Source organism: Pseudophryne corroboree, chromosome 3 (genome assembly GCF_028390025.1).
Source record: "Pseudophryne corroboree isolate aPseCor3 chromosome 3, aPseCor3.hap2, whole genome shotgun sequence".
Classification (NCBI taxonomy): domain Eukaryota; kingdom Metazoa; phylum Chordata; class Amphibia; order Anura; family Myobatrachidae; genus Pseudophryne; species Pseudophryne corroboree.
Genome location: NC_086446.1, coordinates 453,679,836 through 453,688,944, shown reverse-complemented (window position 1 = coordinate 453,688,944; position 9,109 = coordinate 453,679,836).

Sequence of the window (9,109 nt, the reverse complement as noted above, 5' to 3'; positions counted from 1 at the left end):
TCAGAAATCCGTTTAAAGTAACTAGCGAAGTTCTGAAAACCCTGACTTGAGAAAGGTCAGAGGTAGTGAGCGCAGCCCCGGGGGTTTGCGTAGTACCCATATAGGCCCGTTTTGAGAATACGCTCCAGCTGAGGTTTCGCAGCCCAAACAATCGATTCCGTTGGTCGTGCAGTGGATAAGTAATTGTTACTTATACGCAGTGCGACTGGACCGCACGCTACTGTGTACATTAGTTAGTTCACCTTGATACCCATTAAATTTGCTGCGGGATCATAGACGCTAATTGTACAGGTAAACGTGATTTGTGTAGGTTTTTTTTATTTTAAGGGAGTTTCGCTGTTCACTCAGGAAATCTCCAACAACTGATATTTACTGGGAGGGGTAGCATACTCCCACACGCTCTCAGTAAATAGAGGTTACAAAAGATCCTGAGGTTGGGTACTACCGGCACTGGACACAGGGCTTGGTGTATAGGCCAATAGGGGCGTGAGTGGGTGAAAGCGCTCAGAGAACTTTCACCGTCGCCTTACCACTGAGTAAGTTGGTTTTTGTAAGGGTTCGCTGAGAAGGCAATACCTGCAAAGAATGGGGGCCAGTTGCTCAAGTAGGGGACGATCAACAAGGGTTCACGTTGATATTTGTCGGCCCAAAGGGTCGGCGAGGTACATAATGTGTGAGAAATATGGATCACACGCAGAGGTCTTGTGCAATGAGTGGGAACGTATGACTGTGAACGATGGGGAACAGTTCCCTAGGGTAGGCAGTTTTAATCCTGAGGTTTTGCAAAATTTAAGGAGAAGGATATGTCTGATAAAATCCGGAAAGCAACGGATTAGACATTATGATTATTTACAGTTATGGCAACAGGAAGGTGAGATACAAAGGGGATTAGCTCAAGCAGCTGGTTCCAACCCTAGCAGGAAACTAATAGCAACAGCACCACCACCACCATACATAACAAGAGAGAAAATGGCTACAGAGAATGGCATACTGGTATATGATAAAAGTGCACTTAATAAATGTATTAATGATAAGAGTAAAGTAGATAAGTGTATTGATGCTAATGCTAACCCGTGCAAGTTGTATCCCATCTTAAACTTCCCTCAGGACTGCGACCAGGAAGATGAGCCCACAACGATATCGGCACTCTTTAGCAGCCACCATACAAGAGACTACAGTGGGCACGGCCCAACCAGTAAGAGGAGTAGCGAAGGCCCCTAGTGGAGGGATAGGTGAGGTCGTGTCCACGGGTAAGTACGGAACTGTACATTATGCGGAAACAATTACACCTCACATTGTAGAAGAAACACAGAGTGATGTAATTGAACTTAATCCTGTCAGGGTGGTCGCAGTCCCAAATGGAAAGACTGACGCTCAGGGAGTCACTCCCGTCAGGAACATTGCGATGCATTGCCCCTGGTCCCGGACAGAATTAAGGACAATTATGTCTGAATTTCCTGATCCCAGGAAAGATCTAGCCGCATGCCAAAGGTTCAGTAAAGAACTAGGTAACGCCGCCGAACCCACTAACAAAGATTGGCGGACAGTACTGCGGGCATGTTTGCCCTCTACTATTGACCATTTGAAATTCATTTCTGATTGTAAGTTAGATGAAGAGAAACCTCTCACTGATGCATACAATCAGAAAAATGTTAATCAGATCAATCTGCAGTTAGGAGTATATTTCCCAACTGTTGTCAAGTGGAACAAAATTTTCTCCATTAGACAAAAAGAAGGTGAAACTGCTTCTGACTATTTCCATAGGGCATTAGAGGAAGTGGCTAGATACACTGGAGTTGTAGACATTGAGGAAAATGGGCACCATAGGGAAGTAGCGGTGTCCGTATTAATGGATGGGTTAAAGGAAGTGTTGAGAACTAGGGTACAAACCACTCAACCTAACTGGAGAGGTATGTCGGTGGCTGCTTTGAGAGAGACCGCTGTCGGGCATGATCGGAACATCATTAGACACAGGGAGTCACAGGGCGATAAGCTGATGGCAGTAAGTATACAGGCCCTTACAACAAGGCCACCTCAGCCTAAGCCCCAGACCCCTGACGGTAAGTCGTATGTGGTAAAATGTTATAACTGTCAGAAGGAAGGACATTTTGCACGAAACTGCACCTATAGAAACCCACATAAGGTATATCGACCCCCTAGACCGGAACATGACACACAGTATGACGCACGCAAATGGGATCAGGGACCGCAGAGGAGGAGTTATGAGCCACATGCAGGGGAAACAAAGAGGTACCCACCAAGGAGAGACTGGCAGGTCTCTGAAAATTCTCTGTTACCCCCCTCACATATTGTAGCTGCCAACGCGCTGCGGGAGGGCCACAACTTACAATAGGGGTCAAGCCACACCTGTAGTCTGCAGCCAGTGAAATTAATTGCGAGCCTTGGAAGTGAACCCGAGGTCACAATTGATGTAGCTGGTAGATCACTACCTTTCCTTGTAGATACGGGGGTGGCCAAGTCAGTGTTAAATTCAACAGTGGGTATGAAAACCACGGGTAAAACAATTCCAGCCATGGGAGTAACAGGAGTAGTACAACACTACCCTTTAAGTAAACCAGCAGAGATTACGATAGGGCCTTTGCAGACCAACCATTCCTTTTTGCTAGCTGCATCGGCTCCGACTAATCTACTTGGGAGAGATTTACTGTGTAAAATGGGGTGTGTTCTTAAATATACCCGAGAATCACGCTCAGGAAGTGCAGGATATGTTAGACTCCCCTCAAAGGTTAATGTCACACTCTGCTGTTACAGACAGGTGTCCATCCAAGGTAGAGGAAATGATCTCCCAAATACCGGAGTCACTTTGGACCAAGGATGGACAAGACACTGGATTGATGGCAAATGTAGCTCCTGTAGTAGTTCCAGTAAAAGATGGTAGGATAGCTCCAAAAATCCCACAGTATCCTCTGAAGCCAGAGGTGGAGTTAGGAGTTTACCCAGTAATAGAGCGCTTGCTACAACAGGGCATTCTGGTTAGGACGTCCAGCACTGCCAATAGTCCCATCTTCCCTGTGAAAAAGAGTGGGGGGAGGGGTTACAGGCTAGTGCAGGATCTAAGGGGGATCAACAAAATAGTTGAGAGCCAATTCCCCGTAGTGCCAAATCCAGCTGTCATCCTTATGCAAATCCCTCCCACTGCAAAATTTTTCACTGTGATTGACCTCTGCTCCGCTTTCTTTTCGGTTCCTCTGCACCCTGATAGCCAATATTTGTTTGCATTTACATACAGAGGAGTACAGTACACCTGGACTCATTTACCACAAGGTTTCATTGACAGCCCAAGTATTTTCTCACAGGCTTTGCATGATTGTTTACAATCCTTTCAACCTGAGAGCGGATCAGTATTAATACAGTATGTAGATGACTTACTGCTGTGTTCTGATTCACTCGAAGTGTCCTTGAGAGACACAAAACAACTTTTGTTTAATCTTTCTAATACGGGACACAAGGTTTCAAAGGATAAGTTGCAATTATGCCAGACCAAGGTAAAATATTTGGGACATTGCTTGACACAAGGACTGAGACACCTCACCGCTGATAGAATACAGGCGATTCGCGACATGACTGTGCCACAAACCCAGCAACAGATTCGCACTTTCGCACTTTCCTAGGAATGTGTGGGTACTGCCGCAACTGGATCCCAGGGTTTTCCATACTGGCCTTACCTTTACAAGAGATGGTCTCATCAAACAAACCAGATCGGATTTCGCACACAGATGAGTCCGAACTGGCATTTGAGAGACTCAAACAGTGCCTATCGCAGGCACCAGCATTGGGTATGCCAGATTATGGGAAACCCTTTGAACTGTACGGTACGGAAAGTGCTGGGTGTGCGGCAGGTGTTTTAACCCAGAAACATGGTGATGCCAGCAGGCCGGTAGCCTACTACAGCGCTCAGCTAGACACCGTAGCACGATCTCTCCCCACATGCTTGCGAAGTGTTGCAGCGATAGCATTGCTAGTGAGTAAAAGCGAAGATGTAGTGCTAGGACACAACCTGACCATCCATACACCTCATGCAGTGTCAGCCTTACTGAATTCTGCCCAAACCAGACACGTCTAATCTGCACGGTTTACAAGGTGGGAATTAGCACTAATGGCCCCTATAAACATCACCATAAGGAGATGCAGCGCACTAAATCCTGCAACGTATCTCCCAGGTGTGCCTGGACAGGCACAAAGGGTGGGGGATGAGAGTGATGGTGAAGGAGGATTTAGTACAGACACTGACACACATGATTGTATGGAATATTTGACCCAAAATTTCACTGCAAGGCCCGACATCAGTGACAACCCACTGGAAGGTGTAGATTTTACTTTTTACACTGACGGTAGTTGCCACAGACAGATGGACTCGGGAGACTTGTGTACTGGATACGCAGTCGTAGATGACAAAGGTACCATAGAAGCGGAACCCCTGGGCCCACCTCACTCAGCACAAGTTGCTGAGCTGGTCGCCCTAACCAGAGCATGTGAATTGGCTAAGGGTAAGTCAGCCAATATTTACACGGATTCTAGGTATGCCTTTGGAGTAGTGCATGATTTTGGGGCCCTATGGCGCCTTCGAAATTTCATGACGGCAGCTGGCACACCCGTGGCGCATGCGACCCACATCAAAAGACTTCTAGCAGCGATACAGGAACCTGACAGAGTGGCTGTTATCAAGTGTAAAGCTCACACATACAGCCAAGACCCAGTGTCACTTGGTAACAGCCGGGCAGACGAAGCTGCTAAATCAGCAGCCAGCACCCCCATACAGACAGACATCACACAACTGATGGTATTCAATACCGTCAGCACACAAAAATTGAGTGAAATGCAAAATTTGTGTTCCCCGCAGGAAAAGGCAGTCTGGAGGTCAAAAGGATATGGCCAGGAGTCCTCAGGACTCTGGACAGATGGACAGGGTAAGCCAGTGGCACCCAGAGCATACCTTCCAAGTTTAGCTGAGGTGGCACATGGTCTGACTCATCTAGGCAAAGAAGGTATGTGCAAGTTGGTAAGAGCCTACTGGTGCGCACCAGGATTTTCTTCCCATGCAGGTAAGAGAGCAATGACATGCCTTACCTGCTTGAGGAAGAATATTGGAAAGGCAATACCAACTGAACCATCCCATATCCCGCCAACGGATGGCCCTTTTCAGGTAATACAATTTCAGTTTCAGTAATTTCAATTTCAGGTAATACAATTGATTTCATACAATTGCCACCTTGTAGAAATTTAAAGTATGTATTAGTTTGTATTGATGTGTTTTCAAATTGGGTTGAAGCGTTCCCCGCGGCCACAAATACTGCTACGTGTACTGCAAAGAAAATTGTGCAGGAATTTGTGTGCAGGTATGGTATCCCTAAGATAATTGAAAGTGATAGGGGTACCCATTTTACAGGTGAAGTCTTTCAGGTAATGTGCAAATTAATGGGAATTAATAGTAAGCTGCATACTCCGTACCGCCTACAGGCGAGTGCGAAAGTGGAAAGAGTAAACAGCACTATTAAGAACAAGTTGAGCAAAGTGATGGCTGAAACTGGATTGTTGTGGCCAGAAGCTTTGCCACTTGTACTGTACAGCATCAGAACCACTCCCAGGTCCCCTCTTAACCTGTCACCCTTTGAGATTCTTTTTGGTCGACAACCCCATGTAATGATTGACCCCCAGGATGATTTGAAATGTAACAATGAAGTAACTGTAAAGTATTTGGTTAAGATGAGCAAGCAGTTGAGGAATCAAAACAGCAATCTAAAGCTAGTGATTCCTGATCTGCCAGACAGTAATTGTCATGACATTGAACCTGGGGATTATGTAATGATTCGAAACTTTCTACGCTCAGGTTGTCTGATTGACCGTTGGGAAGGACCGTACAAGTCTTACTGACCAGCACGACAGCATTGAAGGTTGCCGAGAGAGAGACTTGGGTCCACTCGTCCCACTGTAAGAAGGTCGCTGACCCAGAGAAAGCCCGTGACAAAGAGCAGAGTGTGGAGGAAACCATATTACTGGAGTGTCTGTTCCGGGAAGGTTGAGAGGCAGGACTGTTGTCACGGCACCTGAGCACAGAGAACTACAGGATCAGAGGCGGTTGTCGCACCAGTTTTCTTTCCCTCATTACAACTCTTTCTTTCTCCTCCTGCAAGATGGACTTGCCCCAAGAGACTGCATTCCGTGTTTTCCTGTTGACCCTGTTGTTGACCAGAACAGTCTGTTTCGGTGAGAGTACCAGAGAGGTCGAGAAAGGATCTGGAATGGGTTCTGATGACAAAGATGGATTTCGTAGAATTCCAAGAGCAACACAATCACCGAGCAAAGGCGAGTATCAGAAAACGATCTGGTAGTCATGACACTACATTGCGAAGGATTGTTAGCTGAAGAGAATTGTATCTGTAGGAATTGTGAAAACATAGTTGAGGACGGGTGCTTCCAGAGATGTCAGTCCAGCCTTAATATCAACATGGACCGTCATCCATTGAGTGACTATCACTCATTAGTGGGTAAGGTTTTAAACCAAACGGAATGCTGGGTGTGCTCACAAGTACCTCAAGGTCAGAGCAAGTCAGGACTAGTGCCATACGCTTTAACGATAGATGAGGTACTTGAATTAAGGGGTGGGAGACCGGTGGACAAGAAATTTTATATTTCTAAGCCTCCTAGTTTGAAGCTCCACCAATATCATGTGGATAGGTCCTTAATATGTTTTAACATTTCCAATCCCCGAAAGCCGGGAAATTTGGAAGTGACATGGAACAACCAAACCATGACATTCTCACACAGAGCCGATAGAATGCCCATAGACTCAGAACTTATACGCCAAATAGCCAACGGTGGGAGATATTTTCAGTATAGGTACACTCTAGGAAGTAGGACCATGCGAGTTGGAGAAGTATCACCAGGATACTGTGCGCATATCATACAGCCTGATACGTGTACTAGACAAATGAGAGAGTTAGGGATAGGATTTTTCACCTGGAAGGTTTGTAATATGGTGATGTCATATTCTGTCCCATATGTCCTCCCCGATGATGCATATTTCATATGTGGGAGGAAGGCGTATAAGTGGCTTGCCCCAAACTCAGAGGGATTGTGTTACATTGGAAGAGTGTTGCCAGAAGTAATGACCATTACCCATGATAAAATGAAAGACGTTCACCGCAATGCTCAAGCTCCTTACACGCACACTCACTACGAACACATTGTTAAGAGACACCTTATAGATAGGACAGAGCATGCAGCCTCTGATTTGATCCACGAATCCACCGGGATTCAATTCCTACTCGCGCTAGATATCACCCGTACCGCCAGAGGAGTTATAAATTTTAGGTATATAACTGCGCTAGCGAACCTGATAGACAATATCACCGAGATGTATGATGACACCTTCAGGTATACTGGGAGAGAATTGCAAGCTTACAAAACGGAACTGATCCAGCACAGGATGGTTCTCAATTACATCACAGCGATGACAGGCGGGTATTGTGTCACCCTAGCAACTCAGTATGGTGTGAAGTGCTGTACATATATCACAAACAGCACCGAGGTCCATAGGCGTGCACAGAACATTTTATTAGAGGGTGCACCGTCGGGGGTGAGTGTTTGGCACCACCTACTGGGCATGTCTAGCACCGCCTATTGGGCGTGTCTAGCACCACCTATTGGCACTCAAAGCAATATAACCATATGCCCCCAGCGGTGCACCTTACTTAATACCCCCAGTGGTGCCAGATACACACGTCTCTCCTGTGCCTCACTTCACTGAGTCCCTGGCTGTCACTTGACATATGGCGCCGGCTTGTGAGCCAATCAAAGCTCACGGGCCAGCAGCCAATCAAGAGCCGGTCCGCTGACAGCCGAGAGACATTGTAAATGATTGCCGGAGACGGGGATACACAGTGAGGGGCAGGAGAGACACGCGCAGTGCTCTCCTCCCTTCAAGTTTAGCGTCAAACTGAGAAGGGAATCGGCGGCAGCAGCAACAGGTGCGGGGGGTTGCGGACATTAGGGGGTGCCTGTGCGCACCATGCACCCCCCATGCGCACGCCTATGCCGAGGTCATAGATCAAAAGATGGTCGATATCTTGCAATTGAAGTGGGAGTTCCGAAGGAGGCACAACCTTACCCTTACTTCTGTGAGTAATGAACTGACCGGCTGGGTATCATGGTTGAACCCACGCAATTGGTTCTCAGGTTTAGGAGAATGGGCTCAAAATGTTATCGTTAATGTAGGGAAATTTCTCTTATATATCCTAGGAGTTGTCATAATGATTGGTTTGATATTTAGATGTGTTCGGATTTTAATGCATTGCAAGCGCAGTACAAAATTGATGAGTTTGAGGAGTGAGGGCATTGTTACAACAACTGGTTTAATTTATGACCCATCAATCGAGACAATGCTGTGATAAAATGTGATTCCACGGTCCGTTTCTTTCACCCGTTTCTCCTTTGTTTTCCTCCAAGGTAAAAAGACATCCACCCAGAAGAAGATTGTGATACACATTTCTACAGACCGTTGATGAACTTTTTCTACAGACATTTGATGAACTTTTAGAGACTTTAACTTTCTATGGACACTTGAAAAACTTTGCTTACCACTTACAGCAAAGATACAGCAATCCGGACAAGACATCAACAAGACTTCAACAGACATCCAAGGACAATCACATACGTTATCATAAGAATGCATTTATAACGCATGTTTCTTATCTTCATCTCTACGATCTTCAAGTAGTGACACACATAGTCGACAGGTAATATAGGTACATATATTAGCACTCACATATTTTCCCCCTTCATGTATCATCAACTAATGTGCACCCCATTTGTTGGAACTAAAAGCCGAAAAGAGCTCGGTAGAGTTTGTTAGCCCACTTACAGACCCTTAATACGGGATAAGAAGGATTCAATGTATACTTCGCAATACCTCGAAGCTTGTACGGCACGATGATACATGACCCCTCAGATATGAATTTCATACATACATGCTTTTACTATCCCACTAGGTCATACATTTCCCACCTTCTCCTCTCCTCCCTACACCCAATCATATATAGGTATTTCACGGTATTATATATTTTTCTGCTTAAATTGTTTAGATAGTGGC